General features: G+C 44.7%; 1 protein-coding gene and 1 long non-coding RNA gene across 5 annotated transcripts in view; one reads left to right on the top strand and one right to left on the bottom strand.

Moving 5' to 3' along the window:
* Positions 1–913, top strand: part of LOC116840818 — a 5,219-nt gene extending 4,306 nt beyond the window's left edge. For all 4 annotated transcript variants that reach the window (XR_004377422.1, XR_004377424.1, XR_004377421.1 and 1 more), the window contains one exon: positions 181–913. This is a non-coding gene — a long non-coding RNA (uncharacterized LOC116840818). The remainder of the gene's footprint in view (positions 1–180) is intronic.
* Positions 1–9,848, bottom strand: part of LOC116840817 (insulin-like receptor) — a 69,303-nt gene that overhangs the window by 46,168 nt on the left and 13,287 nt on the right. The gene's annotated exons all lie outside the window — the stretch shown is intronic.

Here is a 9,848-nt window from a genome sequence, read left to right as displayed (position 1 = left end):
CTCTCTCTCTCTCTCTCTCTCTCTCTTTCTCTCTCTCTCTCTTTCTTTCTCTCTCTCTCTCTAAATGTTTCCCTTTGGGTTCTATAACTTTTGTTTCGAAAAACCTGTTCGCCGGAACGGGCATTTTCGCAGGCACCGATTCGCCGCACTACAAATATATCTCACTCTCTGTGTTTCCAGGAATACACGACGACATAAAATACGAAACGTTCAACAAGAACGACTGCAGCAAGAATTTGGAAATCAACAAGGGTAGAGTCGGGCTCTACTCAGGATGCAACTTTTGTTTGACTGTATATGCATCTTAGTGTAAAAAAACTGCAATATAATGAGAGTTTCTATTATATTCCTACTAAAATACACAAAAATTACACAATTTTTTCGTTTCTGCTGTATGGTTCCAAGAAAAAACTTAAGATGTACTTTGAGAAAACTTTAACTGAGTTAAGTATTACCTAATCTTGTGTAGTTACATTGAGAAAAAGATACTTGTAAAGAGAACGGTTAAGCTTTTATAAGCTTTTAGTGGCAGAATCTTTTTAGTGGCTTTATTTAGTGGCAGAATCTTAAATTATTTTTTTTTTATAAAACTGATGGGTAGACTAAAGAGAGAAAGATATCAAATAAGTATCAAAGTGATGTGTCCAAATAGATATGATGTCGAAACAAATAGGTATTGTTAAAAAACTTACAAGAAACTTAATACTTACGTATAAGAAATGTTGCAAGAAATGGGGGAGGGAGAGAGACAGAGATAAAAGTTCTTATCAATAAAATAATACGCATTACAAATACTAATAATACTTAATAATTTATGGTGACTTTTATCAAGCTCCGATTAACTTCATCGCCAATTAATAGGGCTACTCTTGGCGGTACTATTTATGTGAAATAAAGTTTATGCCCTGCAAATAAATCTTCAAGTAACCTTTTTTCTCAGTGTATTATTCCAGGAAAATACCTTGTCGACCCATAAGGGGTGATAATTTCTTTTCACGCGTATACGTCTCCATGTATCTTCGTACCAGAACGAATCGCGCACACAAGTCGGGAGACAGATCGCGCTGACGATAAGCGGGATAATCCGGTCTGATCGCACACACGGGCGGCGCAAGCGAGTTCCGCGATACAAAATCTTTTTTTTACACACTGCGATCGGCGTTAAAGCGCATCGGAACACCCGGCACGAACGATCGCGCGTTGCAAAGCGTGCGCGCGCGCGCGTGTGTGTATGTGTGTGTGTGTGTGTGTACCTGCAGCCGGCGTTTGTACGTACATCCAACGTCGACGCGGCGACATCGAGGTACTGGAGCCGGTGCGCAAGTCATGTGCGTAATGCGTGCGAATGCAACGAACCGGCTCGAGCGTGGAACGAGGAAGATGGATGCATCGGAGGGAACGATGCGGCGGCGGCGGCGGCGGCGGCGGCGGCGACGGTAGTGGCGATGGTGGCGGTGGTGGTGGGTAGCGACGGTGACGCTGGTGGGGAACAGGCTGGGAACGAAGGGGGAACGTCGCGCCGAACGGGAGGAAGAGGGTGAACAGCGGACTTCATTCACAGCGCCATGCGCCGCACCGTCCACGTTCTACTACGAGAGGTATTTGTGCTGTCGCGTTCGCAGGTTCGCCGACACCACCCGCGGATGTCTGTCGGCGGCCCGTACGTCTCACCGAACCGCTCCTCATCGGCCGCCAAGACTCGTCTACAGTACGCGCAGTAAAGCTCGATGAAAAATAAAAAGGTGTGGAGCAAGAAATAAAGATAATTTATTTCGATATACACTCCAACTCTCTGATTTTTCTCATATTTCTGGTGTGAGGGAGTTGGAGTGTTGGCACGCGTAAGCGAAATAAATTATCTTAATTTCTTGCTCCAAGTGTTTTTTTACGCCAAGCTTACTGCACGTCTGTCTTATACTGTCGCATAAACGAGCAATCACATCATATAGTTCGCTCGCGTGCCACTAGGCACGTGGATGCGATGATCAGAATGCCGCGGGAAATGTGGCAACACGATTGCCGAAATCAAATCATGCGACGTTAATCACATGTAGGAGATTGTATATTGTCGCTCGCGTCGTTTTGTTAGATCATATAGAGAAAGAGAGAGGGAGAAGGAGAGAGAGAGAGAGGGAAGGAGGGAGGGAGGAAGAGAGAGAAAGAGAGAAGCAGAGGGACAGCAGAGTAGATATTTACTTGGAGGAAAACGAAGATCTTTGCGATTTATTACCGCGAGATACCGCGGTTGTGTAACGATAAAACTCGAGAGACGCGGTACACGCAACAACCACCTTGAGCCGCATGAAGCACACGTAGACTTTTCGAATGTCATAACGTGGCGCAACGCGCGCACGGCGGTAGGTAAGTAAGTGGGTAGGCAGGTAGCCTGGCTAGAGGTGCAACCGGATGCGATCGATCGATGCACGGTAGAAAAACGCGTATATTTAATTGGATGGCAGAGTTGTTAGAGCAGAGAGAGTAACCACGTTGCAATATATATCGCGTGCGCGACCCTGATATCTCTTCTGCACAGAATGCGAGATACGATAAACGGTATCGTCCCGATAAATCGACCTTCTCTCGCGCCAACTAACAGAAAGACGAGACAAAAACTACGTTACAATCAAGGGCGATAGCGGAGCCGATGACACGATTCTCTCGTTCCCCGCGCGCGCGCGGGCGTTAAATCTCACGACGCCGACGAAGAGGACGCGGCGCGCTACGTTCGCTTATCTCGCTTCCTCGCGCGTCGTTCTTGTCGTTCGGTCGCCACGCCGTAGGGGCTGGCATCCTCTTTCTTTCTCTCCCTCTCTCTCCCTCTCTCTCCGTCTCTTCTACGAAGACGAAGTGGCGGCGGCGATGAAACTGAATGGGAGGAGATGGTCGATACACACTACCTCACACACACACACATACACACCATGCCCCGCCGCCACGCACGACGACACGGCGACGCGCTTCGTCTTGCCGTGGCTCGGCACGCTATCTCCGACCAATCGAAGACGAGGACGTCGCATGCTCGTTTTCAACCTACGCGCACCGTGTAGTACGTTCTCTCGATACACATTCGCGGGGTCTTCTCTCGTGTGTATTCGCGCATTCCTGCTCGCCGTCGGCGTTGTCGCACGGGCCCGCTGCCATCGTTACCCCGCCGCGGTCATTAAGTTTCAGACACCGGGGGCAGAGATCGTACTCTGATTCTTTCCGCCCTCTGCTCCCGCTGAGAGACCTTACACTTCTCAGGCACGCGACAATGCCACCGCCACTTGCCGCTGATTCAGACACGCCGACGTTTAACGCAATCAAGCGCGATACCGTTTTCTCACCGTCGTCGCCGTTCGCTACAACGATCGCTAACGCGCCGCTGATAAGAAAAAAGATTTTTGCCCGCTGTCTTTTCGCTTCTGCTTTGCTCATTGGCGTTCTCACCCACGCCTCCTCACGCCTCGCGCTCGACTACTGCCTTGTTATTCGTTACCGGTGATATCGTCGTCTAATATAGTCGGAGCGTGGTGTCCCGTCACGTTGCGCCGCCGTTGTCGTTCCCTGCACGATTGTGCACCCACACGGAGATAATATTACAGTTTCCTTTCGTACATTGAGAAAAAACTGACAACTTGTAACCGTAATCGCACGGGGAAATAGTCAATTATGGTCAAGATAATTATCTTTTCGTCAAATTTTACTATAGTGTCAGTGATAATAGCCTTGTATGCATGTTACTACTTTTATCCAATTTATTACAAAAAATATAGTTGAAGCTAAAAAGAACTGTAATTTTAGTTAAATCGACCAACTTTTTCTTCTCAGTATAGAATTTCTGTTCAATCTCATTGTGCTCTGGAATTGGCTACTAAAAGTCCATCTCGCCAGGGAACATAGTGAACTTCATCAGAAACAAAGCAAATTTTAGTTTCCCCGAAATAGAGAGAAGTAGCACATATGAAACGACAGACGCAATTACGGCAGCATGTCGATCTGTTCCTCCCGGTTACAAAATTCTCTGTAAGTAATTTTTACTGTGAAATTTTCTCCGTGTATGTGTGGTTTTCTCAGCGACGAACTAGATACGCGCGTCGGGATGTGAGGTGAATTATCATCTGACCGAGTTCGCATTTTAGCTCGCGACACGATTGTTTCTCCTGTTCCTGTTAATCCGACTCAAACAAAGTCCCAAGAGACAGCAAATAAAAACTAGCAAGCCTGGTCGGACCAACGTTAATTAACTTTGACGTTAGTTCGATGAATTCTCTTCGCGACGCCTTCCAGTTACAATGTATACATAATTATGTGATTCTCTATAGATAAATATTGATCGAAGCGAACATTAAGCTCTCTCCGCGAGAAAGCGAGAGAGATTGCAAAAATCAGAATGAGTGCATTCGATCTCGTCATTCGATCCGCACGTTATCAGCACGATATTCGGAGCAAGGACGCTCGTTTTGCGAGCCGAACGATCCACTTGTCGGCTGCTATCGATGCTTAGAGATATGTTTTTATCGAAATTAATTTAAATTGCACGAATATTTTCCGAAACATCGTACTAACGAGAATGTTTTGGAAAATACGCGCGCACACACACGTACGCGGCGCGCATGTGTGCACGCGTATCGAATGGCAGTAACCAGTTCTAATCTATAGTGCCGCGGCCGATAAAGACTAACGCAATGAGATATAACGTCGTTCTCGAGAAGCGACAAACACGGCTACCTTTATCACTGTCCAAACAATATTACGCATTTCACGTATGTGCCGAAAAAGAGAGCGTCACAACGACTTTCTGTACGAGCCGTGCCAGGCCCCGCGGCTTTGCAAAAACTGCACTGCAACGTGATATATTTTTCACGCGAGAGTGTATTTTATCCCCGTGTGATAGCGAGCTCTTTCGTTAAGCGCACGGCCGGTTTATTTCGAGACAAACGCGATCGTGTCGCGTTAGATGTAGCAGGAGACAATATTTATAACGTGGCTTGTGAAAGCGACCGGTGCAATTGCTAGATTTCGACGCGATAAACGCGCGAAAATAATTTCCCCTATTTCACGATAATAACGCGAGGTGCGTTTCGCTTGTTGCTGCATCCAATTGGAATTGCAAAAGCGAATCGAACTCGATAATTGTCGTTACGACGATGTGTATTTCACTGTGTATATTCTGTGTATATTCTGTGTATATTCTGTAGAATTAAAAATTGACTCGCCCGTCGATAATCACGTCGATTTCATTTCCTGACTTTTAGAGTTGCAATTTCCGTTGTGTACTCGATTGATTTCAAAAATATCACGGAAATAATACATTTATATTATATTGAATTCCCCGTGTATTTCTCTCCCTCTCTCGCTTTATCGTAGCTGAAAGCTCGACACATTTATTTATTTTTAGGTTTTTTCTTTTGTTTTGCCTCTTTTACTGCGGTTGCCCCGTTACGTTCCGAATGCGCAAAACATTGTGTGCTTCCAACGGTGTTACGAAAATAGCGACGTATCCCGGAGCGCACTGGAATGACGCAGCGTCAGCGGATAATTTTGACTTCTTCCCGTTCTCGCGCGCGACAGAAGCACGATTGTCCGATAAAAACACGGGGATTATATCACGGATTAATCACGCTTCGAGCGATGCCCTATACGCGATAAAACGACATTCCTCGCTAATACCCGGCTGTAGAAATCTAGCCCATGGTCTTGATCAGGTTGATCCTAATCAGTTAGCTCTTTTGTATAAGGCCATGTTGTCGGATCCTGCTAAGTCATGTAACGCAAAGTGGAAGTCAGGATATTTTTAATAATAAGGCTTATTAATAATTAGAATTCGATAATCTTATACGAACTAGATAACTGATTAGGATCAACCTGATCAGGAGCAAAGGTTAAAAGAGGGTATGACTTTTAGGCGATTTGGGGACCGCTAGATGAACGCAAATTTCCTATTTTTTCCTTCGTATTTTCTCCCGTAGAATTAAAAAATCGACCTTAAAATTACGCCAAGTAAAAGGAAAAATAGTTATAGACATTTAAACGTTGATTTTCTCTGAAAATCATGCATTTTCCAACGCTGCCATCTTAAATACCTTTTTAAAAGTACTAAAATAAAATTTTTAAAAATTGAAAAAATAAAAAAAAGAAAAAAGAGAAAGTACAAAAAAATATATAAAAAAAAAGAAAAATGATAGGACCGACTTTCCCTCACGTCCATGTGCGTGTACTGCTTCCGATAGAGAAAGGAGATATTTTATGTAATACTGCTAATTGAATATAAATGGTATCGGTGGGTATAAGTAAAAGTTGATAAAAGCAAATCAGGTGCTCAAGACTCGTTAGAATTCACTTGGTTCACAATCATCAGTGGGCTGCCGATGTTTTTGTGATATAATTTTATGATGACATTGAATTTAAAAAAGTAAAAGAATAAATAAAACATCATTTAATTTTTCATTTACTAATGAAATCCTGGAAACCTGGATTACAAAATCACATATTTTGGACGTTAATATTTTTTTTAATTGACTGCTGCTTTTTTTCTGCTGCTTAGAATATATTCTCATATCATTATTAAGTTTTGAGAAAATAAGTCTCCTATGTAACGTGAGATTTAGCACCTCTAAAAAGGTCCAAGGTATTTAAGATTGCAGTGTTGGAAAATACATGATTTTCAGGGAAAATCAACGTTTAAATGTCTATAACTATTTTTCCCTTTACTTAGCGTATTTAAGATTGCAGTGTTGGAAAATACATGATTTTCAGGGAAAATCAACGTTTAAATGTCTATAACTATTTTTCCCTTTACTTAGCGTATTTAAGATTGCAGTGTTGGAAAATACATGATTTTCAGGGAAAATCAACGTTTAAATGTCTATAACTATTTTTCCCTTTACTTAGCGTAATTTTAAGGTCGATTTTTTAATTCTACAAGAAAAAATACGAAGGAAAAAGTAGAAAATTTGCGTTCACCTAGCGGTCCCCAAATCGCCTAAAAGTTATACCCTCCTTTCTAGTCGGATAAGACTCAAACGGTCCACGCGACGACTGAGAATCGCTGCTTTCTCTCTCTCTTTCTACGAGGGTGATGGTGGTTGAGTGAACCAGGGCGTGGGTGGATCGTGCAGGTGGTGGGAGAGCAAAGGTAATGGGAGCAAAGAAGTGCGATACTACGCCGCAGTATAAGGGGTGGACGGCGATCGATGAGAGCCAAAACATTGCCACATGCCTAGCGCGCGAAACTTGCCGTGAGACCCGTACTCTGCCTTTAGCTGCGCCAGTGTGTGGCACGTCTCACGTATTTAACAATTTCGCGTGTGTCCCACCCCGATTACGTCAGACAGCGGTGAGACGCGGGGCCGCGTCGAATCACGATACAATCGCGATCGATCCGCGTCCCCCTGAGATCTTTCCTGTCTTTGTAGTTTTATAGTTTCCCGTGCCTCTCTCGGCCACATCAGCGGTGGCGTTGCACCATTTCTCGAAGCGTGTTCTGAAAACGCGGAGAGAATCTGCCGCGGATTCGGGATTCACGGAGTGCTCACGATGTTGCGTCATGTGACGTTAACGTACGTCGACTCGTTTCGTCGCGGACATTTCGTTCGCTTTGTTCCCATGGAGCCGCGCGCGTGTTTTATCGACTGATAATTGACAATTAAGCGCGGCGCGATGCCCATCTTCCAAATGCAACCATTGTCCCCGCGACGCTATACATATCGTATGATTGTTCCGGCTAATTATAGAAGGATACGATCGAAATGCGCGTTCGGGTAGAGGAGGGGAGGGGGGGGAGAGTGGACTCGAATGTCGATCCTCGTTGAGTGTAAATAATGGAGGAACGGTCTCACGTAATATTCGCCGTAACTGCGACATTGCCTGCCGACTCGCGGAAAGCCGTTAGAAAGCGGACTCAACGCGGATCGGAATGCGAAGTTATTCTTTTTATGAGCGCACTGAAATCTCACCCGCGACGTGCGACACGCCGCTCGACGATTGCCCGAGAAAGGACCCACCAGCCATTGCCTACCTGCCTACGGTTTTTACACGGCGGCGCGCGTACACGCAGATAAAAACGGAAAGTCATTCTGACGAATTCTCCGTGGGCAAACGCGCGAGGGCCACTCGACACGTACTGGTGCGTGAAATCGAGGCAAGTGCTGATATTTATAGGCGCGTACGACCACGCGTCCTGAATTTGAACGGTATAGGAAACACACACATCGGGGGTAATAATACCCGAAAGGAAACGCTCATTCGCCGTGTCGGCGCGTAAGCGGCTGTATCGACAGCTTGTCCACGAGTCCGGACACCTCTGACTTCTTACTAATTGGTCTAGTTCCTTGCCTAACCGAAAATGGCGGGTCCGAGGACTATCGTACACAGAGACTCGGCAAACCTTCAGAGACTTTTCTGTAGGAGAAATCGCTATTTTATATGATGAGAGAGATAAATATGGGAGGAAAAAAGTAATTTCTTAGAAATTGAGAGATCTATTTTTATCAGTAGTATTGCAAATAAATGTACAGGAAAGTTTCTTTTAAGGATTAACTCGAGGCGAGTAAACACCCGTCATAAGTGAGACAATTTTTTTATCAAAAATTAAACGTTATCCAGGTTTTTACTCTTGATGGACTCTAGTCCACGACTACATCCTTGAGCTAGAATACGTCGGATCGGAAAAACTCGGACTCTGTAAACGATATTCGAGTTTTTGTTTCTCACAACTGTGTAGCCTGTATTGACCCCAGCAGTTCACGGCTGCGACCGTCTCATTTCGACGCGCGCGGAAAGGGCGACAGTTTCTCAAGGGGGAGCTTAAGCGCGACGAAAGTACAAGGACTGCGTGTAGAAAACGGCGCGGTAGATGAGTGCGTAGGTAGAGCACGCTAACGACACATAAAATCTCCGCTCGCGCACAGTAAAGACAGGCGGAAACGCGTTTCAAAGCGCGTCAGGCTGCAACGCGACCAGGGAAACTGCGCAGAGCCGTCGACGCATTTAATTCCGAGCGTGTATCGCTCGGGACAATATTTTTTTTCGGCAGACGAAGCGAGAGCAATCGCGCACTTCACGATTCGATAACTTTTCATTGCGCAAACGAACGAACGAACGAACGCGAGAGAGAGAGGAGAGAGAGAGAGAGAGAGAGAGAGAGAGAGAGAGAGAGAGAGAGAACGCACGCACGCACGTACGAGCGTGATATCATCGTATTATCGTGCTACGCGCAATTTTTTGTTGCATCCTCTCGACGTGATGTACAATACGAGAGCCGTCATTATCGTCGATTCATTCGTCCATTCGTATTTCGGATTAAATCTCGTGGGAATCAATTCCCGGTTACTACAAGCGGCTCGTTTCATCGTCAGCTGCAAATTCCTGTTCGCGTTATCACAAAAGGAAGATTCGCTCGTTATATAGCGAGCGGCATGCCTGTGTTACTCCACAAGCAAACGATACTATAGTCGCAGCGAAAATTATCTGGACAAATTAGTGAGAAATCGGCTACGATCGAAGATCGATGTACGACTGGCGAACATTGCCGTTATAGGTTTGATATTTGATCGATATAGATGACAAAGAGAAAGAAAGAGAAAAAGAGAGACAGACAGACAGAATTTGTACCTGAATTATTTGTAAAATTTAGCAAGGAAATCTCTTTGACCAGAATTTGCTCGTAGATATCGCTAGCCCAGATTGATTTTCATGGTTTCCACGATATTAAACAATCATGATGGAAACCTTGCAATTCTTTTAACTACATTTATGTATAAAACAAATATATACTCTGTACTGAATTAATTATTAAATTTACATCATATACTAACGCAAATTTTCTGTCGCATTGATGCAGCAACAAATTTATTAAAAGTTACATA

This window comes from Odontomachus brunneus, unplaced genomic scaffold (assembly GCF_010583005.1).
Source record: "Odontomachus brunneus isolate Ranch 3 - 2012 unplaced genomic scaffold, Obru_v1 Obru_scaffold_012, whole genome shotgun sequence".
NCBI lineage: Eukaryota > Metazoa > Arthropoda > Insecta > Hymenoptera > Formicidae > Odontomachus > Odontomachus brunneus.
Note: the sequence above shows the minus strand (reverse complement) of the source record. Positions and strands in the feature narration are given on the sequence as shown.